This window comes from Rhinopithecus roxellana, chromosome 10 (genome assembly GCF_007565055.1).
Source record: "Rhinopithecus roxellana isolate Shanxi Qingling chromosome 10, ASM756505v1, whole genome shotgun sequence".
Classification (NCBI taxonomy): domain Eukaryota; kingdom Metazoa; phylum Chordata; class Mammalia; order Primates; family Cercopithecidae; genus Rhinopithecus; species Rhinopithecus roxellana.
In genome coordinates, this window is record NC_044558.1 from 14,960,521 (window position 1) to 14,987,337 (window position 26,817).

The 26,817-nt window shown below is 42.7% G+C and overlaps 1 protein-coding gene across 1 annotated transcript in view; it reads right to left on the reverse strand.

The window, feature by feature from the left end:
* The window catches only part of GRIN2B (glutamate ionotropic receptor NMDA type subunit 2B), a 435,571-nt gene extending 416,991 nt beyond the window's left edge, over nucleotides 1-18,580 (reverse strand). Inside the window, exon 1 of the mRNA XM_010385603.2 lies at nucleotides 18,389-18,580. The gene's annotated coding sequence lies outside the window, so the exon portion shown is untranslated. The remainder of the gene's footprint in view (nucleotides 1-18,388) is intronic.
* Between the last annotated feature and the right edge of the window lie 8,237 nt (nucleotides 18,581-26,817).

The window sequence follows — 26,817 nt, forward strand, 5'->3', positions numbered from 1 at the left end:
ATCTTCTAGAAACGCAGGTCCAGCGGAATGGCAGACAAGAATGGCTGGAGTCCCAAGAAGTCAGAGGCTGTCTTCCTCCCTTAGAGTGGAGGTTGCAGGCAGCACGGCTCAGGCACACATGAGACAAAGGAACGGGTGTGAGAGAGGTGGTGGGAAGAGCAATTCTCAGACTTGGCTGTACATTAGAACCACCTGGGCAGCATTTCAAATATGCTGGTCTCTAAGACAGAAATCAGAATCACTGCCCTTATGAACGTACCCTAAAGTTCTTATACCCTGTGAAGAAAAATAGTTTTTCATTCATATTCTCAAATTCTCTCTCTCTCATACACACACACGCACACACACACACGCACACAGGCACACACACATGCACGGAGCTGGCTCTTCCACACAGTGAGCGGCAGGGAGCACGGCTTTGCTTGGCAGCTGCTTCTTCCTCCAGCTGCATCTGGGCTTGAACCCAACTGCACCGAGAAACCAGGCGGGAGCAGAGGGAAGCTCACGCTCTTCTTGTCTCCACACCTACCCCATGCCCACCCCTGATTCCAATACCAAAGGGAGATCAAGACCCAATACCTTAAATATATACCATCCCTTCTCCCATGGAAACAGAAGGGCTTCACAAAGATCAATATTTTCACCAGCCTGCAGTTATTCAATTCAGATTTTAGCAAATTGCATTCATTTTGTATAAAATTAACCCTGAATTGCCTATGCTATGAGTAGGCACCATACTACAAATAACCTAAAACCAGCAACAATTCAAAATTGATTTATATTTGCCACATGAATGCTTGACATTCTGTGAACTCATAATGCTTAATTCCTTCCCAAAATGTCTGTTTGCCACCATTTACAGGCAGGAGTGAGACAAAGAGATGTACACCAAGCAAATATCTCCCTGGCAGAGGATTGGATTATCATAGTGACCGTAACACCCAAGCAAGCCTTGGAGGCTGGCAGGCGGGCGGGCTGGCTGACCTCCACGAAGAGGTCACAAAAACTCCCTGGAGTCGAGACAGAACTTCCCAGGGGGACAGAGCAACTGTCGCTTTCTGATTCTCCCCCAGAAGCGTGCCAAAATTGCTGCCACCTCGTCATCCGCTAGGCGAGGAAGGAGGAAGGGTGATAGGCACTGTCTCTCCCTGGGGAATGCAGTTAGACAGACCCTCTGTCTGCACCCGTTTCCCCTTGCCGTCAGAGAAGGCAGAACTCCTTTCATCCCACTCATCCGCCACCTCTTCCTTCTACCCTGTTTTTCTCATCCTTCCTCTTCCTTTGTTCTCTCCCTCCCTAATTTTTTCCTCATTAACACACAGGTGGAGAAATAGCAGAGAAGCTGATGGAAGTTCAGGTCCTGGCTATGGCACTTTCCTCTTCTTCCTTTCATCAGTGTCACCCTCTCTTTTTTTAAAATTTCCCTCTTTCCTTGTTCCTGCCATTCTCTCTAATAACCCAAGGCTCCCAGCCCTCACCTAATTTCTGGGCTTATTCTGTAACACTCCCAATTTCCTGAGGCGGTCCTAGGAACTGAGTTTCATACACTTTACTCCATCTCCCTCATCAGCAGAAATGAACGCACCAAGCTTCTGCAATTCTCCTCGGCATGACAGCTGTAGGGGAGGATCGTTGAGGCACAGGCTGGGGTAGGCATTTATGTAAGAAAAATAAAAGAAGATGGAGAAGGCCAGCAAGGACCATCCCTTTTGCTTTTTCCTATCCTACTGAGAAACCGGCAGTGTTACTCACAGGATATGGACAAAAGAGGCAGGGAGCTCAGTTCCAGGTGCTTTACACACTTCACCTCATCTAACCTTTTTTTTTCCTCTTTTTTCCTAATTTTTTTGAGAATTATACTTACATTTGGAAATATATTTTTTTCTTTCTGAAAGCATCTCATTTTTATTCTTTGCTGTCTTTCAGTGAATTATATGACTTCAGAAAAAGGATATGGAATTTATCACTATCTACATTTGTTTGTATTTAGAACTGTCAAAAGTATCCTATTTTTGAAATCCTGGTAATTGCCTTCATTTTTCAAACTTTTCTAGTAACCTGCATTTTACAGCAGAGGAAAAGCCGGCAGTCAAAAGTTGAAATGCCTTACCCAAAGTCACTCGGTGGCAATTCCAGGATTCTGAACTGAAGTCCCTTTGACATCAAAAACCCAGCTTTTGACTCCCACAGGCTGCCTCAGTGGGGAGTGGTATTGGGGCTCCCATCTTTACTTCTGGATGTTGACTATTCAAGATCTAGACTTGCATTGGTGTAAAAGCCACAGCAGTACCAGCCCAGAATCTTGAGGGTGCCAGGACTCAGCTGTCCTTGTAAGGCACTGCTTGGTACCCAAGAGAAAAAAGAGACAAATCTCCCATGGTGGGAAAGGTAAAGAGACAATCCACTGAATATCAACTTTGAGGGGAGGAGAACCTTATGAGAAATTTTAAGAAATCTTCACCCTGGGGTCCCAATGGAGACTTAATCTCTGGCTGTGGCTAGAATTTGTTCTCAGGGCCTTAGACAAGAGTCAGAGTCCATTAGGGCAGACTGGGAGGTGGCTAACATAGCAGAGAATTATAAAGAAAGCTAGTATTCCTCTATTCCAATATCTGAATCACATTCATGCCTTCCTAAGTATTTGCGTCCCCCATCCCTGGGTGGTCACGTTGGCTCACCCGTGTCTGGGCCAGATAGCCGGGCTCCTACATTACTTGATTTCTACCACCTTAAAGACACCATCAATTCTGCCTTCTTCTCTAGACATTTTTGCCCAAATCTCAGCTCCTGGTTTGTGTGAGCTCTTGGAGGATAGGCATTACATTTGATTCCACAGCAAAGAGGCCCTGCCCTTGGCCACAAACCTTCATAAACGTCCTATAAATGAATCCATGCAGCGGGTTAATCTTGAAAGACAAAAAAGTCAGGATTGCAAGGAAAAGCTGTTCTCCAAAGTCTTCACTTTCTAGAGACAAGTAACTAGAGGAATATATGCCCGGGTGTACCCTGGACACATGGTTCAGAGCAAGGGCTCTTAACCTGCCATTCATAGATGGGCTTCAGGGATCCTAAGTGCCCTAACAATACTTCGTGTGGAAATTGAGGCATTGGCACAAAAGTTGATTTTTCAGGGAGGAGGATCCAGAACATTCATTTAAGGAATTGCTGCTTAATTGCGTGGAATAAAGGTCAGGGTAGAAGTGGGAAGGCAGCAAAGATGAAGTGGGTTTGGGGGTCAAGGAGGGCATCATGGACTTCACAGGCTGTAAGCCAGGCTGTTTGTGTCAGCAGCGGTGCGAAGCTGACTCGCAGAACACCTCATTCCTTAAACAGGAGCTCAGCCTTCTTTGTTCAGACCTGAGAAGCTGGCAGTACTTAACTGTTCCCACCTTTGTTGGGAATGTTAATATAGGTTGGGTCCAAGCCCCCCAGGTGAGAACCACATAGCATCTTTGGCATTGCCCTAGCTGGCAGCCACTGCCGTCACTCCATTTTGAGTGCCATCTATTTAACCCACCCCATTTTCCCTGTTTAGAAAGTAGAATCTCAGGATAAGCCAGGTCGCAAACTTTTCTTACTTTTCCTTAATTACATATATCAGTTTCCTGCAGTCTGCCAAGCCTGAAATTCTCACAGAGCCCCAGATCTAATAGGATTTGTTCTTTAAAAAGTCATTTTGAGGGTTCCTAGCCCTGGTCTCTTTAAGGTAACTGACAGGTTTGATATTTTTGCAACCTAGTATTTGTGCTTATGAGTTTGTAATTTCTAGCCATCATCTCTTTTTTCAAAGGTTATTCGCTCGCTCTAAGAGATCTTTCCAGTCCTCTGTGTTTTTCCCAAATGGCCCCTTTTGGCCCTGCACTGGCCACTTCTTTGTTAAAGACATTTTAGAATCTGTCATGAAGACCTGGGGTTATTTATCATATTCTCTTTAATTAATGTTTTAAAATCCTCTCCAATTTTATATTGGTCTTGTGTTCCCTAACTCATGCTAGAATCCAGATTATATACCTTACATATATATATACACACATACACAAACACACACACACACACACGTGTGTGTGATTGTATGTGAGTAAACAGTTCCCAATTATATTTCTAAGAAATTAAAGATATACTTCTTGTTCTTATGAAGATGGCTTTTATTGCTTTCCCTTTAATTCCTCATATAGCTAAAGTTTTTTATTTTCTATTTCCTAATCATCTTTTCTAAATACAAAAATGACATGCTTTATTGTGGAAATTTTGGAAAGATAGAGAGGTAAAATGGTAATAATTCCCTTGCTCCTAAAGTCTTAAATCTTTTGCATGATATGTCAATCTTCCTTCTCAGATTTCACAACCTTTACCATTTCTGAAGATGCCTACCTGCCCACTGAAGTGGCTTTCTTTTTAGAATAAGCCCTTTGTTTATCCGAGCAGGCTTCCTCCAGACTTTCTCATCTAGGAGAGCAAGCTGCTCTCCTCAACTATCTCAAGGCACCTGCAGAGGAGAAAGCGCCCCAGACACGAGATTCAGAAAAGCTGGGCTTGAATTCTAGCTTTTTCTTCCTCTTGACTGCATAATTTTGGGCAATGATTAGAGCACTTTATATCACTAGAGTACTTTGTACCTCAATGTCCTCACCTTTAAAAGAGGGAAAATAGTTCATGCCCAGAATTCCTCTTGGTGAGTTCTTGGGAAGACCAAATAATGTATGAGGAAGACAGTATATATGAGAAATCTATTGACACACTATCAAGCTTTAGCAATGTAAGTGATTGATGTTATTGCATCCAATTGGGTTTGTCTTCACCTCTGTTGCCTTCCTTCATTGAAAACCTTCCTTTTCTTTCTCAAATTTTGGCTGTTTAATTTTCCTTACAGTTTTTCAAGTGTGATCAGTTCGTGGTGACTTTGTCCTAGGCTCACTTGAACCTGTAAATCCTCAATTAATTGGTTTCCATTTGTATCTTCTGCATTTTTGCACTAAAAATGTATGTTCTCTAAATATTCTAGAAACATGGCATCTTGTGGCTAGATTGTCTTTTCTTGCCAAGTGTAATCTGATGAGATATTCAAAGAAGTCAGTCTTGATCTGGAAGCTTCTAATTCAGAAATGACTGCTGGCCCTCTACATGGGACAACTAAGCATCACACTGCACCACCCAAACTAGCTCTGATTGGATACCTAGTAGGTTGGGAACAGGGGAAGTCACAGTAATTAATATTTCTGCAATGCCTACTCTGTGACAAATATTGTTCAAAGTGAAATAACTCACCTGATTCTCACAATAACTCTAAAAACCCAGAATTATTAATACTCCATTTGATGGATAAGGAATCTGATAGCACAGAGAAATAAAGACACTTCTCCAATGCATGAACAAGGGTCAGAACATAAACCCTGGCAGTATGACTCCTGAGTTCTTGCTCAGGAGAAAAATCACTGTTTTCTGCCTCTGCCATGTTACACTGCAGAAAGAAAGGTGGAGAAGACAGTGGCGGGGAAAATGTAAAAAACCCAAAGATGACAGCAAAGGAGCTGAGGAAGTACAAGTGCTGAAAACACAACCATTTCACCCTCCGCATAACTCAACAATTACATTGATTACACTCCTGTGCATTTCTGGAAGACTGTCCTGGTTGTGTCCTATAGCTAATGAGTACATCAGAAGAAAGAGGCCCACAAATCATTCACAGAAGTCCAGGTCCTAACCACCTTTCGAATCCTGCTGGGCACCCTTCTCTTTCTCCACTCTCTTCATTACATAGGACCAGACACGCAGTATGTTTCTTTTAAGTCTCTGAGCATCAAGTCAACCATAAACATGTACTACAAAGCTTAGAGCAGAGTTTAAGAGTGTGAACCTGAGCCAAAGCGCCCGGTTCAAATCCTGGTTGTGCCATTTAAGCAAAGAAAGGTTTTAACATGTTCATGTCTTGGTATCCTCATCTGTGAAATGCAGATAAACTTACATACCTCTATGGGTGTTTGAAAGGGTTAAATTGGTCAATTCATGGAAAGCACTAAGCACAGAACCGGTAGGTGCTCACAACAAAGTAGCAGCCATCTACTAAACATCGATGGTGTGCCAGCATTCTTTTAGGCACACACTGGGACATGAGGATGGATGCTGTTTCTCCCCTTGAGAAATTCACATCGGGAGGTGTGATGGATAGAGACATGACAGCAGTCCTTTCACATCCCAGGGTGGGCTATGGGAGCAAGAAGAGGGCAGTGATTCCAGTCTGTGGGCGACAGGAAGACCTGGAGCTGAGGATCCCTGAGCTGAAACTTGCAGGCACGAGGGGAGGTGGGGAGGGCACTGCAGTCAGAGCAAGAGGCATGAGCAAAGGCCTGGAGTGTAAATCAGCCTTTCACAGTATCCCTTGCCCCTGCCTGTGTCACCATCTCCATCTCTTTGCTTCTTGGATCATGTAAAGATAAAAGACAAGCCTGGAAAAAACAGTTTCACACATAAAGCTAGAAAGATTAGTTTTGCTCTCCTTTCTGACAAGTATTTATCTAGTTTTCTCAATAAAATACTGTGAAAGAGAAGCTGGGAAGGAGACATAGACCAAAGATTAAAAACCGCAGGTCACAATGCCTAGGTGCCACTCTGCATTCAGAATGCTGCGTACCTCACCACTCACGGCATGTCTTGCCCATTAAATATTTTCCATTTTCTTGTTCACTGAGAGTGGATGTATTGAATTCAAGGCCACATAATACATTGAAAACTGGCTATCTGGAGCAGGATGCAGTTATTAATTATTATTTCATACTGCACATATGTATATTACAATTATGGTTGAGGAGATTTTTTACATTTCCTCATTCGATCCACAAAATGACATCTTTAGGGGGGTCAACATAACTGGCTCCCCTAAAGACCTCATTTTACAGATGAGGAAGTGAGTTCAGCAAGGTCGTATAGCTTGCCTGAGTCACACAGTGCTGGCCAGGGTGGGGCTGAGATGGGATCTGGTCAACAGGGCCAAAGACCAGTGCCTCTCTCCTCAATTCTACCTTGCTTCAAATTACCAAAAAGCCTTTTTAAAATATGCATATGGTAAAGCTAAGGTACTCCATGTGGCACCAATATATATCCTCTTTCATAATAGAAAAAAAAAAGATATGGGGAATTTAACCTTTGTATTTTACATTTATTTTCTATAAAACTGCCCTCCGAGTTAATTGTTGATATAGATATTTGAAACAAAACTAGCTCACTCATATCCTTTTTGGAATTTCCTCTTTAACAATGATGACCCCTGTTAATAGTAAAATCCAAGCACAAAGCAGTACTTATGACTGCCATTCTCTTGCACTTAACCATTAGTCTCTATTCAAAGGAGTAGTTTGCAAATGGGTTTGAGAAAAAAATAGAAAACAAGAAAATGGAGAATATTCAAAATGTCCAAGATTACATGATCAGAGAGAAGTGGATTGTTCCTTCCCTCTTAGAGGAACCAGAGTCTTCAAGTTCAGAGGTGAAATGTACTTACAGAATAGTAGGAGTAGGTTAAGATGATGCTGCCCAGGCCTTAGCCATATGTGAAATGAATGAGATGCTCATGGCCAGTACCATGAGTTTCTCATCCTTCATCCTCACTGAATTAAATTAAGGTCCAGAAATCAGCTATTTTGTAGGGATCCATTTTTCCAGTTTTAAACAACTTTGCCTTTTACCAACAGCAAAGCCCCAAGAGACGGGATCTAGAAGAAAATCACTTTAGCTGAAGTTTCCAAGTACATGCTGTTTATGAGTTCCACTACATGCAACATAAACCTTTATCTTTTTTAACATGAAAGCAACTCTAATTTAAAGAGTCAGGGGTTAGAATCAGAAGATGTAAGTTGGAATCCTGGCTTGCTCCTTATAGCTGTGTAACGTTCAGCTCTCTAATTCTCACTCAGTTTATCTGAGAAACAGAAATAATGTCAGTCTTGTGGTGAGGATTAAGTGAAATAATGTGCATTAACATAATCTAGAATATAATGGGCATAATCTAGAATACAAATTTCAATAGAAATTTGTCTCAAGCAAAGGCAAGACAATTCCTTATAAATAACTATATTTAGACTGACAGTAATAATTCTTAGCATTTTCATTCCACTTCTTATCTTTAAATGATACACAAATTCTGATTACATAATTCCAGGACCTTCTCATTCCTTTTCCTAATCTCTGTCTCAGTTGCGTAAATGCAGACTTATCAATAAACTGGATTGCCTGCAATGGTTACTGAAAGATCATTCATGAGTTTCAGTGTCAAACTTGAATTTCATATTGAAAGCAAAGCAACTCTGTCAATGGGTACATAATAAAAAGGAGAGGTTGAGAAGGTAACCATGATCTCATTTACTCCAGACAGTCCAGGCTGGAGTGCAGTGGTGCAATCTCGAGTCAGTGCAACCTCCGCCTCCCAAGTTCAATCAATTCTCCTGCCTCAGCCTCCCAAGTAGCTGGGAGTACAGGCACCTGCCACCGCACCCGGCTAATTTTTGTATTTTTAGTAGAGACAGGGTTTCACCATCTGGGCCAGGCTGGTCTCGAACTCCTGACCTCTTGATCCACCTGCCTTGGCCTCTCAAGGGAGAGTTCACTTCTAGTTGGGGAGATCAAGCAAGACTTCATGGTGGAGCCTGCCTTTGAGATGAGCCTTGAGGAATGAACAGTATTTACATGGAACTTGAAAGGAGGGGCAACAGCATAATTAGTGATGAGAGAGAGCTTTTTGAAGAAATGTCCATATCAAACACAATGTGAAAGGAAGCTCAAAGAACTGAGGCACAAAGAAATGAGTATATTTTCACTTCATCAGCCTAAAGCTGGCACTAAAGATACTTTCATCTATTCAACCCTAGTAAATCTCACCCAAAGCATTAAGAGGTGCTTGGATGGCAAGGAAATGGAAACATAAAAGGTATAAACATATCAGCTTTATCTTCAATGCACATTCATTTCCATCATCATCTTTACCAACAACCAACATTTTCTGAGCACTGACCATGTGCAGAGAGCACTCTGCTAACCACTGAGGACATAAAATGACAAAGACATAAATCTTGTCCTCACAGGAAAATAAAAAATTAATAAATTTGATCACTGTAACAAATTTGATCACTTTTAAACAAAAGTGATTTCTCTTCCACATGCAGGCTCTAAACACACACACACGTGCGCGCACACACACACGCACACGCGCACACACACACACACATCCAGTATTTCTGTCTTCAAAAATCCAAAAGGTAGCATTCTCGTACTCAGGAAAGATCTTTCGAATCTGAGCACCTATATTTGGCCAGGGTAGAATTTCTTCTGCAGTCCTTCTTCCTATGTGAACTGAAGGCAAAACCAAGATAACAGATGTAAACAAAATCAAATAAAAACTGAAATATTCTCCATTCCTCTTTGAGCTCAGAAACAATTCTGGAGCCTCTAACAAGGTGATAAGAGGAAGAACCACGAAATCACAAAGATAGCAATTGTGGCTCCACAGAGCTCACCGGTGAAACTGATCTGCATGGTAAGAAACTCCAGGGTAAAGGCTGCAGTAGCTCCATGATTTGGATGTTTTGCCTATGTGGGGCCAGCCAGCAGATATTTGAAATTTCAAATCAAGGAGTATGTGTCTTAGTTTTCTCCTAAATATTTAGGTCTCACACCACCACACAGCCCACCAAACACCACTGAGTCCAAACCACACTCATACTCTTTCTCTTTTATCTTCAATGGCTATTAGCAGCTGTCCAAAAGAGAAGTAGTGTGTTTACTCTTTTATAGTTTGTCTTTTTAAAGACACAGATTCATAAATCTGGGCTTTTTTCTTGCCTCTGTACATTTAGGTTCACATTTATTTTAAAACGGGGAAGGGAGGAAGCCAAAAAGGAAGGATGTGAGAAAACTATTAACCCAGCCAGCCTAATAATCAGTGATTAAAGTTACAGTCAGAGAAGAACGACATCTTGATGCCTCCTACCCTCTTCCTCCTCTGCGTGCCTTTAATATTCTACTTCAGGCACTCAGAGGGAGGGCAACAGGGCTAGTGAATTCCAACTAGCACTCAGATAATTGCACCATTCACACCCCTTACCAGTCAATCAGGGTCTGCTTAGCCAGCCCCATTTATTAATAGTTTTCCTACATTTACACTGTTACAAAGGACCGAAATGAGGTTTTCTCTCCGAAACAAGAAATGGGGCACCCTCAATAAAGACTAAGTGGAACAGAGGATGTTTGCAAAACCAAGAACCGCTCGCCCTATTTCGCAGCCACACCTGTTTTAAGGATGTCAGGAAAACATTCTCCCTAAGTTTCCTAACTTTCAACACCAGGCCAGTGTTAGTGTTGAGAGAGCTTCCCTTAATTCAAACCCCAGTTCCATCCCTTGTGTGCAATCTGCAGACTAAGTACCATCATATCCCAACAGCATTTTTTTCTTTAACTTCTGGCCCAGGGACCGTCTACTAATCACAGAACAGTTTAACAGTGACAAGGTCTTACCTTCATGTTAAAATGCTAGTATAACATAATGTTTAGAGCTAACAGGTGCCTTGTCAATCATCTTGCCCAGTCGTTCTCAAATATGTCTGCGCATTAGAATCCTCCAGGGAAGTTTTTAAAATGACCATTGCCTGAATCCCTCCATGAGAGATTTCAATTTAACTCTTTGGGGTAGGGTCTGAGCATGGGCATCATTCTTTTCTTTGTTATTCTTGTCTAGTTTTTTGTATTTGTTTTTGTTTCAGCTCTGTGGATGATTCTGTTATTGAAGTGGAGTTCAAGATCACTGCTTCAGACTACTGTCACTTTATGGAAATTAGAAAATTGAGGTCCAGAGTCAACCGTTTGTACATGGTCACAAAATAAAGCAACACAAGCAGAATTAAATATAAGCTTCTGACTCCTAAGACCACCACCTCTTTCATTATCATGTAGGCAGCTACTGGACAGCTTGGAAAAACCTGTAATTTTTAAAGACCCATTACATATAAAGAGAGAACTTTGGACTCTGATGCTATGTGGATGAGCAAATGCACACCACTGGCTGACTTAGGGCCATGCATTCCAAGGGGGCTCATGGGGGCAGGGCAGGGGAGAGGAAAGTACCGAAGTGAGGGTCAGTGGACGTGGCTGACCACATTATGTGGTTTTAGGCCATGTGGCCAACCTCAGGACTATTTTCACAGTTTTTAAAGGGTGGTTGTCAAGGAGGACAGGTAACCTCCAATAATCCAGACTGTCAGCATTATTGCTTTATTATCCTGCACCACGCACACAGACCACAGGCATTACTGTCCCTAAAATGTACACATTTAATGCATTTATGATTTTGGGGCCTACTATATTTAGTAGGTAAGTCACTGTACAAACATATCCATCCACACACAAGTCTAATATGCACAGGTGCTTGGGGTGTGTGTGGATTTGGATACATAACCAATACACTAATCTCAAATCCAAGGATACAAACTGCTGTGGCATCTGCGTGACCATACTACGGCCCCTAGAAGGTGGGAGGATTAGTTAAGAATGTCGACCATTTTCACAGAGTACAATTAGCTACGGGAGAAAGAATGAGTGTCCTCACCTGAGCTTCAGGCTTCTTCTAAGACTCTCTTCTCCCTTCCTGTAACCATGTAGTGCTTTTATTCAGCCACTGTTTTTAAGTCCCCTCTCTTAAAAAGAAACAAGATCTGATTTCCTAAGAAATTCTATCCAGCTGAAGCCCTGAGTGGGTCTATATAAAGATTAATGGGAACTTTAAGCTTGACATTTCTTTTTAAAGAAAGAAATTTTCCGTCTGAGTGAGGCAGTGAGGAAAGACACAGAGGATGGCGTGTGGACGGCATAGTTTGCCGTTGGTGAGTTGAGTAGTTTGCCGTTGGTGAGTTGAGTAGTTTGCCGTTGGTGAGTTGAGTAAGCAGTTCAGAGGGTTAATTCATTGAAACCTTAATTGTCTTAATCTAGGAAGCTCCTCTGCTACAGACTTTCTGCTCCCCATCAAGCTGGGCTCCAAGGAGGGCCAAAGCCCATCACTTCCCTCTCCTCCCAGGTCTGCCATTCCCAGAGAGCTGGCCCTGCTTCCCCTCCACCGCCTTCTCAGGGACCCTGGGCACAGCCTTATCACTGTGCCTCCCCTGCTCTGCCTCTCAAGTCCCCTTGGAATGCATGACTCTTAGGTCAGTCAATGGTGGGCATTTACTCACCCACATGTTTTCAGATCCAGGGTACTCTCTTTATATGTAATGGATCTTTAAAAAGTCATCAGGCTGAGCTTAGGTTTCTTCTGCTAATGAAACAAATACAAACCACACCATACAAAGAATGGTGAAAGTTTAGATAAATGTTTGGATAAGGAGCAGAAAAAGATAATAAGTTTAGGGAATCATCCATTTCAAGCCCATCTTCCCTTAGGCACCAATGCTATAGTTTAATCAAGAGGTGACTGAAGGTGTCTCCCCAACATCTCCACACCTGGACATCCCCAGGAGTAAAAACCTCGAAAATATCAAGTCACTCTAAATAGACTACCAAAGAGCATTTTGTGAATCCCCTAGGAATAACGGGATCCCTCTTCATCCATCACTCCCCTTTGCCATTACAGAAAGCAGCTGGTGTCTGAAGGGCATGGCAACTTTTTACCTTCCTACTCCAGAAACACATGGGCTAGGCTGGTCCTTCATTCTGAGTAGCTTGGCCTGGGCTAGGATCCAGGTTTCTCTTTGGACACAAACCAACTAACAGCTGTCCCTTTCCTTGTAATGGCCATCAATAGAGTTAGCTGCAATCCAGTGGTCTAAGATGAAAACTGTATCATTTGCTCATTCTAGAGGCAAGTCTAATAAACAAGGTTAGGATTTCACTAACTATAGAATCACAAAAGCAGAAATTAGAGCCTCTTCTTTCTTTTAAGAAGACCCTGGCTTTACTCTCTAACCTTGTCATTTGTAATCTGAAATTCCTAATCAAAGCAGCAGCAAATTCCTGTGTTGTTCTTTTCCTTGAGTTAAGGGATGCAAGGAAGAGCAGGAGGCTTGCCTTTTACACCAACTTTCCTCTTCATATGCTTTCTGTCCTCCTGAAATGACCTGTCTTTCCGTATCCTACAAATCTTCTATTTTTTCCTAAAGACATAATTTAAATGTCGACCCCTCCATGAAGCCCTCCTCACTCTCCCAGGTTTCTCTCCTTTATAGATCTTACCTACATATATGCTTATCTCTTTATACATGTCCACACCACTAGATCCTGGGCTACTGGAAGGTACAGACAGAGCTAATTCTTTTTCATAGTACAATGTTCTTAACAAATCTTGTTGAATAACTGAGCAAAGCAAAAGACATGAAAATAAATGAAGTTAAAAGAACTGAATCATGTAAAAAAGACTAAGACATTAATAAAAAGATAAACTAAAAAGCAGGAGGACATAAGAAAAAGAAGAAAGAGAGGAATCAGTTGTGAGAAGGACCAGAATAAGAGAGCACAGAATGAAGAGAGAGCAGGCGAAAGATGTGCATAGGTGAAAGAGTGAAAGAAGAGAGGAGATGGGTGAACTTAAATATACAGGTTTCTTTCTGATTTAAAAAAACAAAACAAAACAAAAAGAAGTGCTGGAATCCCAAAAGTAGAATACAAGCAGAACTGCCAATGGTCTGGTGCGAAGGCCACTAACCATGGTCTATAATTAAAAGCAGGGATGGTGTAGACCTGTGATGCATGGTCCAGCAACTCTGGTGTCAACTGATAGCTCGATAGAAATGCAAAATATGGAGCCCCAGCCCAGGTTTACTGAATTAGAATATGCATTTTCACAAAATCTCCAGATGATTTCAATATATGATAAAGTTAGAGAAGCACTGACGTCGATATTTAAAATCCACAGATAACTGCATTTCACTCTAATCAATGGCATGGTATACAAAGCACTGGCACTAAGAAGTTATACAACCTTAGGAAAATCACTTAATGTCCCTGGATCTCAGTTTCTTTATTAAATGAGAAGTTCAGAGTAGATGATTTCTAAAGTGTCACATAGCTCTGATATTCTTAATCTCATCTAACAGCATAACTTTAACCCTTCCTAAACCCAACAGAACAAACAGGTAGCATCGTCGACTAATTAATATCTCACTTCCTTTCTCCGTTCATTTATTTAACATTTTCTGAGAATCTATTACGTGCTAGTCACTACGCTAAGTACAAATGATTCTAAGATGAATAAAACATCTCTCCCTGCCCTTGAGGAGCTCACAAAATTCTTAGGGAAACAGGGCGTATAAACAAAATCAGGATAAACTAAGAAGCATGAGCACATGTTGGTGAAGACTAGAAAGGAAGGCAATTCCACAGCCTGGGGCAGCCATGGAGAGTTTCAGCAAGGGGACAACGTAGACGTGCATGAGGTCCCTTCTCTGCCAACCTCTGCTGAAAGTGCTAAGAAGTGAAAAGACCAAAAATAAGGTGGAGAACATCAAGAAAACAACCAAAGGTTCATAAACACGCCTTGCTGGGTTCACAATCCCCCAAAATGTTCACAGCACAATGGATTCTGTGTAATGGCCACAGGCACCATTAACAGCCGCAGGTGAACCTCAGAAACCCACCTTCTTTGAGCTCTGCCTGCTCTTTCATCCCGACTACATTCTGTTCCAGCTTTGACCTCCTTCTGGAAGATAATATCAATCCAACCACTAATCTACTGTCCCTGGAGACTTCTTCTTGTGGTTGCAAAGAGGAGATCTACTTTAATAAATGCAAACAATTCATTAGACCAGTAACTTTTTGATCTATATTTATTTACAGTGAGAGACAATACTGGTATCCAGTCATGTGCACTAAAGCAGCGACTGAAAATGTAGTTTACTGAAAGGAAGAAATTTCTAGAATTCGTAAGGATGGGATAGAATGGCACTGAGGAAAAGGAGGAGCTTCATTTTTCCAGCTCAGCCACTTTTGACTCCAACAAAATACACAAGATGAGTGCTTTTGTCGGCCCCAGTCCTCAATATTAAAGACACAAGACTATCGTTTGGAAGAACAGTTTTCCCACCTTTAGAATGGTGAGTTCAACCCTGGCTTTTTTCTCTTCCCTAGCTTCTGCAAGCTGATTTGGGATTATGATTTCTTCCCATACAATTTGCCCTTTTACCTGTCTCCTTTTATAGTCCATCAATATTATTTATAGCCCATAAATATTAACAATTTTTTTTTACCTTAACCTGTTAGTAGTATATATGTCACCTTCGTTTGCAGATTCTTAAACAAGAATATAGAAAAAAAAAAAAAAACCCTGTCCCCTGGATTTATTGTATTCATGGGAAACTGAAAGAATATTTTACAAGGTAATACTGTGGCCAAGGAATGGATCAGCTCAGTCCTGTTTCTCCCAAACATGCCTCATTCCACCAGCCAATTTCAGTCCATTTGCCCACCTCCCAGGTACCCCCTGCCTCTCCCCACACAAGGCTGGGTGCGTGTACATGAAGGTCAAGGAAGATGGTCAAGATTCCAAAGCTATCTTTCTGGAGATAAACCAAGAACACAAAATCAAGGTTCCTGCTGTTCATCCCTTCTCCAGAGGAAGTCGCTCTTCTCAATCAGACTTAAAGAAAAGCACTTGGTGCGCAAAGTATTGAATAGAGGATTTTTTTCTTTCCCCTCCTTTCCTGTCATTTTGCCTTCTTATTGATTCTCTCTGCCTGCGTCCATCCCTGGCAAAAAATGCATATATACGTTAGCAAAGCAAGGATTTTCAGACAGACAGGCTTCCTAGGGATGGAACCAATGGGAGAGGAAAAATTACATGTAACACCTAACTCTAAACTGCCACATCACTCTGTGTTCACAGATCCGCCATGCTCTGCCACACCTGAAACAGACATAGAAGATAACCATCTTGTTCTGCTTCTCTTGAAATCACCCACCTAATGTCCTTAACTGTGTCCTGGGAAGTCTTCATTTCCCATTATTATTATTTTTCTTAATTGCACATCATGGAGGCTCCTCGATTGAAATTAAATTTGCTCTTCCTCCCACCAGCAGCCACCTTTCTTTCCTATGTCACCCACACTGTAAGGGGGGTGGCAGAAGGAGAAAAGACAAAATAGAACCCAGTCAGCTCTATGCTGTGAGGGGAAAAAAGGGGGCGAGAACAATGGCCCTGAGATGGCTCAGAGCACCACTGAGTCACAGCCTCACAGAGACTGCCCACAAGGATGGGGAACACCTGCTTCCTCGTCAGGGTCTCCAAAATGGCTTTGGATGGTGAAAAGGCACAGACCACCTGTGGCGATTCCTCCTTGAATCTTAACAAGCCCTTTCCAATTGGATTACCTCTCCCTTCCCTTTATAGCTTCCCCACCCACTTTTTCCTCTCTTCCTCAACTCCCTCCCCTTTCCACCTCGCCTAGTCTTAGGGACAACTAATGATAGTCTGGAACCTGGCTTCATCCATTGGCATTCAAGATAAATGAGGTAGCTGAGATCCTGTCAAACAGCATCCTTATCAACCCCATCACCAACAAACAAACATTCCAAAGGACCTACTGGGTGTAGAGTACTGGTATTATGGCACTGGGGATGCAAAAGGGGCCCTGTGCCCCATCAATGCCCTCCTCTCCTTGTCCATTTGTATGTATGAAAGCATTGCACATGCAGCTGCCTTTCTCACCCATACCTCTTTCCTATTTTGAAGTCAAATTAAGAGTTCATCCTCCTACTTGGAGTGGAAGCAGATGGAGAATGAGCTCAGGTGTCTCTAAGGTGAGCACACGCCAGATAACCTCAGCTATTTGTAGATGTGGTGAGAACATGGTTCAAAGTGGGATCCCACCCTCTCACTCTGATTACACCATGGTTACAAAGTAGCATTTAAGCAGTAAAACTCAAAAGAATGAAACCCAGGAAAGGGGGATAGTGAATTTGGATTACATCCATCCTTTCTGGACAATGAAGAACTATCATCTACTGTCATGTTGAGCGACAAAGATCTTTCACCTCTTCCCCACATCCCTTTGGTATTTTGGATTATCAGAAAATTGTTGTTTTAAAATGCCAGAAAAAAAATGTGTGTGTGTTGGGGGGGGCTGGTAACACTTTTAGGAAAAATAATGATGCTAATGATTCTGCTACATATTTTTGGAGATCTTTATCCCAACCTGATTCCTGCATTTAGACACCTTCAGAGTTCAGGGATATATGGTCAGTGGAGCAAGGAAAGGAGCAGTCCACTCACCATCATGGCCCTACAACCCATGAATGATCTGATTTTCTCAAGAGTTGTCTTGGATTGCATGAGTGACTAGCTGAAGAGTCATTAGCTAAGTCTTTTCCATTTCTCCTGCTATTTCTCTTCTCAAGTACATTAAAATACTGCCTAATCACATTTCACATATTGTAAAAATTGATGAAAGGGAAAATATTAAAGTATTAATTCCATTTTTGAGGGTACAAGACTAACACATGCAAACAGCACATCTCTTTGTTTAACACAAAGACTCACGTGTCGAATTCTGCACCCCTTCCACATGCACAGCATTTTAGAACTCTGCAAGATAGCCATTTTGCAAGAGTGTGGAAGTAACAGTTTGCTTGGAGGATGTGTGGGTATAAATAGATGTGTAGACAGAAGGAGAAATTTACAGCTCAAAAATAATAGCACAGGAAAAAATACAAATTAAAAGCAGAATATTGACAGAATTCCTCCTTTCCGAGCTTAAGATTTAAGTCCTTTAACCTGCAGCATCCTTCAATTCCAGCTGTTCTTGGACCAGCCTGATCCCCACCTAGACCTACCCCTCTGCAATAGGCCTCCCGGGATCTCTGGGCCCAGTGTCAACCCTTTAGACAGCAAGTGGATTTCAGGGCAACAATCACAGTAATCTCAATCATTATTTTTATCTGTTTTAAAGGGCATAGAAAGGATGACTAGGAAGGTAAAGACAGGAGACAGGGAGAGAGGCATGAAGGTGACAAGGGGAATAAAGCCAACTGACAAAAAAAAAAAAAAAAAGATTTCTAGATTCCCATAAAAATCGGAGCTTTTGCTCTGGGTGAATAAAATGCTATTTAACTGGAAAATCACACAGGTCTCCTGGCTGGCTATGTCGATATAGATATAGATACCCCTGATGCCATCCAACATCTTTTGTGCCTACCTACACCCATCCCCACTGCCCCCCAAAAGCCCAAAACCTGTTTGATGAGAGAATAAAAAGAAAAAATATGGGAGATTTCCTCCTTTGTAATAAGCCTTTTCCCCAAAACAGCATTATTTTCATATCTTGTGACCTTTTCTTCCAAAAAGATCCACTTGAGGGACTCGAAGAGATAGATAAAAGGAGGAATCCCTACCCCAGGTGAGGAAAAAATAAAATAGAATTTGCCCTACCTTGGTTTGTAGAAGCCAAACCTCTAGACGGACAGATTAAGGGAGTGAGCATGTTGGGAATGTCCAGTCCCTTCTTCTCGCTTGCATATCCACATAAGAAAGACGAAGAATAAATGAACGGAAGATAATTTAAAATCCAATTTAGCGTCAATTTTGTTTTAATCTTGTGTCTTGAAGAGATGCAAATTCAAAAAAAAAAGAATTAATTCAAAGGTAATTCAGGGTATGGAGAGCAGCTCACAATGCAGAATCCAGAGTAATTATTCCGTGTGCATGTGAGGTTAGTGGCTGGAATAGATTTTTAACGCTTCTTCTGGCAATTACGGTTTTTGGTTTTTGGAGCGTTAGTGGAGGAGGCTCTGTGTGGAGAAGCTGGGGGCCGGCTCCGTCCCTCGGTGGAGCATGGTCATTCCCAAAGCGTCCCCTTCCTAAGGGGGAAAAAGAGGCGGTCAGGGCTTGATTCGCGTGTCCCCCGGAGGGTGAGAAAAATGCATTCCGAAAAAGATATCAATTCGTTTTATGGAAAGGGGGGAGGAAACCCCGCATTTCCCACAGAGTGCACACGAGAGGAATTGAAAACAGCTGGTACCGGTCTATAAATAATTCAGAAAAGGTCTGGCTATACCATTCCTGGGACAGGCATGGATGAGAGGTGGGAAAGCTAACCTGAATGGAAGAGGAGAGAGGGAGGGAGCAAGCGAAGGAGGGAAGTGGGAAGGAAGGAGGAAGGGAGGGAGAAGCGGCACCATACAGCAACACACACTCACACACACGCAGAAACACAATTCCCACTTAACTCGCCAGCGAGTGCGGCCCCCAGCCCCATCTGCATTGCTGCTGACATGTCTGTCTCGCTCTCCCCATCGCCTCCAGCAGCAGCCCCGCCTCCCACCCCGGGCTTGTGCTGAATGGGTTCTGATTGTGCACAGGGTGCACACTGGGCATTTCTTGGAAGGGGCACACTGACACGCGCGCACACACGCCCCCGACGCGCACGCGCCCCGCGCGCACTCACACTCACCCCCGTGCACACTCACCCCCGCGCACACTCACGCTGCCGCCGCGCTGAGGTGCAGCGCACGGGGCTTCACCTGCAACGTGTCGATTGGACGGATGGGCGCGTGGGTCCAGCCCGGGGCGCCACTGCCCTGCCTCTCTGCTAGGTGAGGGGATGAAACCCCCCAAAAGACCAGAGACAGCCCTACCCAGTCACAGCACACCCCCCCCCCCCAAAAAAAAACCTTAAAAAAAGCCACGTCCAAATTAGCAACTGCCGGGTTCTGCTGGATTTCAGAGCTTTACCTCATGCCAGGTTGGTTCACGGTCTCACGGCTTCGACCCTTTATCTGCCTGACACCCCCAAACCCCTACATTGGAAGGAGAGACTCCAAAACCAATCTTTACGTACCGGCTCCGAGCGCCTCCGCGGTTGCAGTCTCCGGAGAGAGGTGGCCGGTGGCTGAGAAGGGAGGGTTTTCCTTTCCTGCAAAGCAGGATTAACGATCCGTCTCGGGGGTTTTGAAGTTCACGACTCTTCTTTGCAAGGCAAAAGGATATGCATTCGGACGCCAGCACTTCTGGATGGTGGTGATCAAGAATCACCCTGACGAGCACTCTCAATAGAGCGAAGCCCCGAGATTTCCTAGAGGTGAAGAAGCCGGAGGAAGTGGTTTTTGAAAGGGGGTGGGGGGAACCTTCCTTTCTCAAAAAGAGGTGGGGGGGGGGGTGGAGAGGCAGGAGCCCAGATTCCAGTTGGTGAGGATCGGAGCCGGGGGAAGGGAAGCGGGCGGGGGCAGGCTGTGCAAGTCAACCGCGCGGCAGCCGGAGAGGGAGAGCAGGAGGGGAGGAGGGGAGCGTCAGAAAAATGGGTATTAATCACCGGGGACGGGGGGAGGCGCGGGGAGCGCGGGTTGCCTGGTCTGGATTTGGGTCTCACACTCAAAAACGTGCCGCGCACACACACAGACACACACACCCCCCTACCTCTCACACCCTGGCTCCGGTAGGAGGAGAAACCCACGAAGCTGGGGAAGACGCTGCTTCTGCTCCCAGGGGCGGGTGTGAGCGCGCGTGTCCTCTTTCTCCACACCCCCCACCCCACCCCACCCCCAAGCCCCTGCACCCCCTCACTCCTCTGGCTAAGACTCTGGCGGAGGCAGCTTCCCACGTCATGTGCTGGGGAAGTGGGGTAGGAAGGGGGACGGAAGGGGGAAGAAGCTTAGCTCGAGTCCGTGGCGCCTCCTCCCGGCCGCAGCGGGGAACAGCACCGAGGGAGAGCGGCTCAGGGGCGAGGGGAGCTAGACAGTGCCCCCCGTGGGCGGCCGCGCGGGCTGCGGAAAGCATCTTTAAGGGGGAGCTGTAGTTCGAAATCGAAGACCCTTTTATTTTCCATAAATCAGCCTGTGCTTCCTCCGAGCATTCTGCATGTCGGACGCAGTCTGGGGCCGGGTTCTTTCTTGCCTTCAAGGAGCTTAAGATCTATTCTGAGCACATGAGGCTGACGCCTAACGCAATAGAAAACAAAGCAAAGCAGGTGTCATTCGTGGCTAAATTGTATAGTATAGACCATACACGTGCTTTTCTGGCTGCTAGTGAAGGCGTGAGGGGTTTGACATTTTTTATTAAACTGGATCCTGTTATTTAAATGCCTTAAGAAGAGAAGATGATGAGACCAGTGAATAATCCCTAAAGGAAACTGGATTTCCTGGCATTTACAAACCCACCCTCTTTGAAAAGGCAAACATCCATTCATTTCTCTTCCTCTTGAACTCTTCTATATTTTAATAGCCTTTATCACCACCTGTAGTACTGTTTACTTTTAACATTAATATTATTGTTTATGCATCATTTTCATTCTCATCCATTGTCTTTTCAAATATCTAGAATATTACAGTGGTGCAACATTTTCATATTGGTTGTATCATGGGCTTCTCACCAGCATTCCTGAGAAGTGGCCATACAAACGCACAGGAGAGAAGGCTCTGTGAAATGGATACTAGGGGCTTGGAACTTTAGTCTGTAGAAGACATCAGACATGTTTTTGCTGTCCTGTAGACCAGACTACTCATACTTCTGAACTACAGTAATTCTTCTGTGTTGTCTGGTTTTTCTCAGGCTTAATTTTTGAACCTAACATATTTAACACACACAAACACATAAGCATTGTGTGAAAACACAAATAGAGTGTGTTCACATGCAAATTATTCCTTCTCAGTAATGGTTTTCTATTTTTCTAAGAGTTAGAGCTGATCTTTCACTACTTTGGGGAAGTGTCAAAGCACCCCAGAGTTGCTGTGCCCTCTTGGTACACAACAGCCAACCCAAGCCCCTCTAATAATTTGTCTCCAGGGTTTTGAAATTCACCTGCCTATGGGAAGGTTTGCAGTTGTTACAACACCGATTCCAGGAGGAGTATAGAATGCGGAAAGCAAGAACCTAATAGAGATTTCCTGAAACACTCTTCCCTGAATTTTCCAGGAAAATTACCATTACCTGGTAACAACATCCTGAACAGTACCTTCAGAACAACATCCAAGCTCACTCAACGATCTTCATGGGTTGACCTTGAATCTACTTTTTAAATTTTTATTTTTTTTAATTTCTGGCTCATAACCCAAGACCTTCCCCTTCCTATCCCCAGTCCCTTCACCAAAATTATACTATTCTTCTCTATTTTCTTTCCTTTTCCTCCCTACCTGAACCCTGTTGCAATTCCATTCCACCCTGTTCACTTTTCCAAGTGTAGAGGGAAAAATGAACGCTCATACTTCCTCCACCTAATTGAGTCCACACTCCTCTTCAGTTTCCAGCTCAAGTCCCACCTCCCTGGGGATATTTTTCAGTCCACCAAGCCTGAACTGATTTCTGTAAAAATTGCAAGGATCTTAAAATGAGAGATGACACGATTTCAAAATGAGAGATGACACCTCACCACCATCCCCTCCACTCTCGTTTTCTATATTCAGCAATGTATGGAAGAATTTGCTTGATCAGTTATCAAACTGACTGAGTGATAACTTCTTGTATTCATTAACCAGGTACCGGCCCACTAAAGGGAAAAATATTACCTCTGTAGCTATTCACGTTGAACCATGTGCAACTATTGATATTCAATCACATGAAATTGCCAATCATATGAAATAACCATTATTAGCATATAATAAAAAGGCAATTTCATAAAGTTAAACTTAAAATTGTATTCTGGTGTCAATTTCCTGTCTTCCTAACTAGTTGTTTAGCTCCCTAAGGGGATAGACCATAACCTAAGTCATCCATATATTCCCAGTACCTGGCTCAACTCCAGACATGCAGTAGAGGTTCAATAAATATTTTTTATGACTATTTGAAGCCACTTTATCAAGCAGTTTTTCTGGTTCTGAAATAGCTAATTCTAGGGACCACACAGACTGTGAAGTGGAAAGCAATATCCTTTTTCCCATGGTATTCATTGTCCATTGACTATTCAATGGAACCAAGACTCATCTCCTTTTCTTCTGGCTCCTTGTCACTCACTTGCTCTTCTCACCAATAACCTTTGCCTTCATGGACCATAAGCCTCTCAATAAAACTATTTCAGCCAGGCGCGGTGGCTCATGCCCATAATCCCAGCACTTTGGGAGGCCAAGGTGGGCGGATCACCTGAGGTCGGCAGTTCAAGACCAGCCTGACCAACATGGAGAAACTCCATCTCTACTAAAAATACAAAATTAGCCAGGTGTGGTGGCACATGCCAGTAATCCCAGCTACTTGGGAGGCTGAGGCAAGAGAATCGCTTGAACCCCAGAGGCTGAGGCTGCGGTGAGCCGAGATCACGCCATTGCACTCCAACAAGAGCGAAACTCCGTCTCAAAATAAAATAAAATAAAATAAAACTATTTCAAGGACCACCGAGATTCATGAAATTTGAAACACCATTTCTTAATGTCACAAATATATATTTCCTAACTCCTAGTTCAGCAACACAGAAAACAATATTCTAATGAGACAAGATGTTGCATCATATTTCACAGCATTGCTTATTGAGGAGAAGCTCTTACTTGAGGCTGCTAATGACACTTGTGGAGGTATTCTGCCAGCTCAACCCAAAGAGAGGTTCCCAGAAGATGCAAACACTCTTTTTCATGGCCCAATCAGCAAAAGCAAAGCCTATGCCTTGCCTGGCCAACAACAACAACAACAACGTATGTTTATCTGGCAACATCTTTCAGATCAAAAACTGGTACCAAAGTGTGGAGCCTGAAGTTTATACGATTTGGAGTCCCTCTTTAAGAGAAAGAATAAAAAATTAATTGCAAAAGTGAATATCCACTTAGAAAATAAATCACAACAATTTAAAAACTCCTTAGGAGTTATAAACACCACAAAAATTAAAAATTTAAATAATAATCTTTAGTTAACTGCATATTTCTGTAATATTTATTTTTGTATTTTTTTTTTTTTTACCACATACTCTTTGAGCACCTCTTCACATTATGATTTAAAGTATAATTTTCTATGAAGATACTAGAATCAAAAAAAAAATTTCTGGGATCCAGTCTGTTCTTCAAAATAACTGTTTGAAAATTGTTTTTCATTATTGATAATTTAGAAAAATTTCCTAGTTATTGGTATTAGTACAGTTTACACTTTTAAGGGTTGTTGTCAAATTTAGAAAGACATTTATCAAATTTCTTTGATATATAAGCTCTAAGGTTACAAGGATTTCAAGTTTTCTTATACAGTGACTAATCTTAAAATATCTCTTAAATTGATAACATTCATTAACTAGTTTGTAATTTATTATAAGTTTTACACTATCTTCATCAACGACAGCATTTTGTCCTGAACAAGCCAAAAATATAAATATTTCCCCATTATGTTCATATGATTCACTTCTCTTCATTAATTTGATTGTCAAACAATCCCAGGGGTCTATTCATTACTTCTATTTAAAATTTCTGTTTTCGTCTTAAAGAATTAGTTTAGGTATGACTTGGGAAATGCAACATTAGGTGGTCTTGGGAAACATGACATTTGGGCAGGAAAACAAAAATGCCTGTCCTCACCTAAGTTCCTAGGCACAGGCACAGGGTTGGAGCCCTAGCTGGGGACCACACCCTTCCCTTCCCAGCACTTCCCTGCCCCCCTTTGGTATCATTACAGACTTGAGCAGCTTCCAAAGAGTAAACATTACACTTAGATTCTTTAAAGAAAATTCTAACTTGTCATATGTGTTTAAAACACTCCATTTGAGAGACAAATCTGAAGGAGAAAAAAATGTTAAAAAATACCACAGTGGTCAGAAACTTTGGGGTAAGGGAGAGGCAGCTTTTTCTTGAACTAAAATACCAGGATAACCCACAGAACACATACCCTGTGACACCTTTGTGTCACACCTGGAAACCTTTCCTTCATTTGGAACAGTGAGCAATAACTTAATTCTATGGAGAAGATATATTGCAAGGTGTAGAGATATATCTCACTAAGCCTAAAGGAATGTGTTTCCAATTCAGCTTTCCCTTAGCTTCACCCCAAAAATGGTCACCACCACTCCAATGACACCCAGTGTGAGGGGATATCTGACAGGGAAAGTTGGAGTGGAAAGAGCAATTTTAAATGATTGCAATGAAGGCCGGGTATGGTGGTTCACACCTGTAATCCCAGCACTTTGGGAGGCCGAGGCGGGTGGATCACTTGAGGTCAGGAGTTCGAGACCAGCCTGGCCAACAGGGCGAAATCTCGTCTCTACTAAAAACACAAAAACTAGCCAAGTGTGGTGGAGAGCCCCTGTAATTACAGCTATTCAGGAGGCTGAAGCAGGAGAATCCCTTGAACCCGAGAGGCGGAGGTTGCAGTGAGCTGAGATCCCGCCACTGCACTCCAGCCTGGGTGACAAAGAGGCAATTATAAAATAATAATAATAATAATAATAGTAATAATAATAATAGATTACAATTAAAATATGCTACTTTTGCAAATTTCACCAAAACACTTGCGCACATTTTAGGGCTTCTCCCAAGACCTTAGAAAGGGCCCAGGTGAGAGTCTGTGAATCCAAAGCTGTATTAGTTTCAAAGTCAGTCTGCCTTTCAGTTCATTACCTAATGTAAAACAGGCTTGTTGGTTTCTAGATAAAATATTTGAATGATTTTTATCTTTGAAAAACTGATCATTAAAGCCTCCATTGACAACATGTATATTAATGTTTTCTGCTTAATCCAATCCATCTTTTCTTTTGCTTGCAATTCCTGGAGTGTATAGGAAACACAGGCAGAGCATTCAATTTTAATAACTTGCACAAGCATACTAAGATCCTGCCTATACCATCACTACTCTTTTCAAAGAATCTCCATTTTGTTCTTATCATAATAATATTAATTATTCAACTCAGACGGTCTTTTTTTCAAAGAGAGAGTTAAACAACCCTCATCCCCTTGTCTGAAGACCTGCCTATCCTCCAACCACGAAAAAATTATTCATTATTCAGGGCATTTTATTGAGCCTGTGGTATACACTGTAACAATACACTTCTTGACATTTACACTGTGTTCTTATGGAAACATTTCTTCAATACTCATCTAAATCTGCCTCTTTTTTTTCTTTTTGAGACGGAATCTTGCTCTGTTGCCAGGCTGGGGTGCAGTGGCATGATCTCAGCTCACTGCAACCTCCACCTCCTGGATTCAAGCGATTCTCCTGCCTCAGCCTCCCAAGTAGCTGGGACTACAGGCACGCGCCACCATGCCTGGCTAATTTTTGTATTTTTGGTAGAGACGGGGTTTCACCATATTGGTCAGGCTGGTCTTGAACTCCTGACCTCGTGATCCACTTCCCCCGGCCTCCCAAAGTGCTGGGATTACAGGCATGAGTCACCGCACCTGACCCTTAAATCTGCCCTTTTCTTTTGGAAATCAATCAAAGGGGCAGGATGGGAGGAGAAAGAGAAAGAGAAAGGAGGAATGAATAAGACTTTCAGAGAGAAGAATGATTGAACCTAGAAAGGAGGAAATATAGGATGTAATGTGATAGTAAGCTTTCTCTGTACTAGAGAAAAGGGAGAATTTACTTGTTATTTCTAGCATCATTCACACCCTGAATGGAAATAACCCCCTATTAAGCACAGTTACAGTTGGCACTGTCTTATTAATTGTATTTTTTCTTTTCAACATAGCAAAGATACAACACCACCGGATCTGACCCAGCAGTTTTTTTTTAAAAATTCTTTTTTTTTTTTTTTGAGACGGAGTCTCGCTCTGTCGCCCAGGCTGGAGTGCAGTGGCATGATCTCGGCTCACTGCAAGCTCTGCCTCCTGGATTCACGCCACTCTCCTCCCTCAGCCTCCTGAGTAGCTGGGACTACAGGTGCTCGCCCGGCTAATTTTTTGTATTTTTAGTAGAGATGGGGTTTCACCGTGTTAGCCAGGATGGTCTCGATCTCCTGACCTCATGAT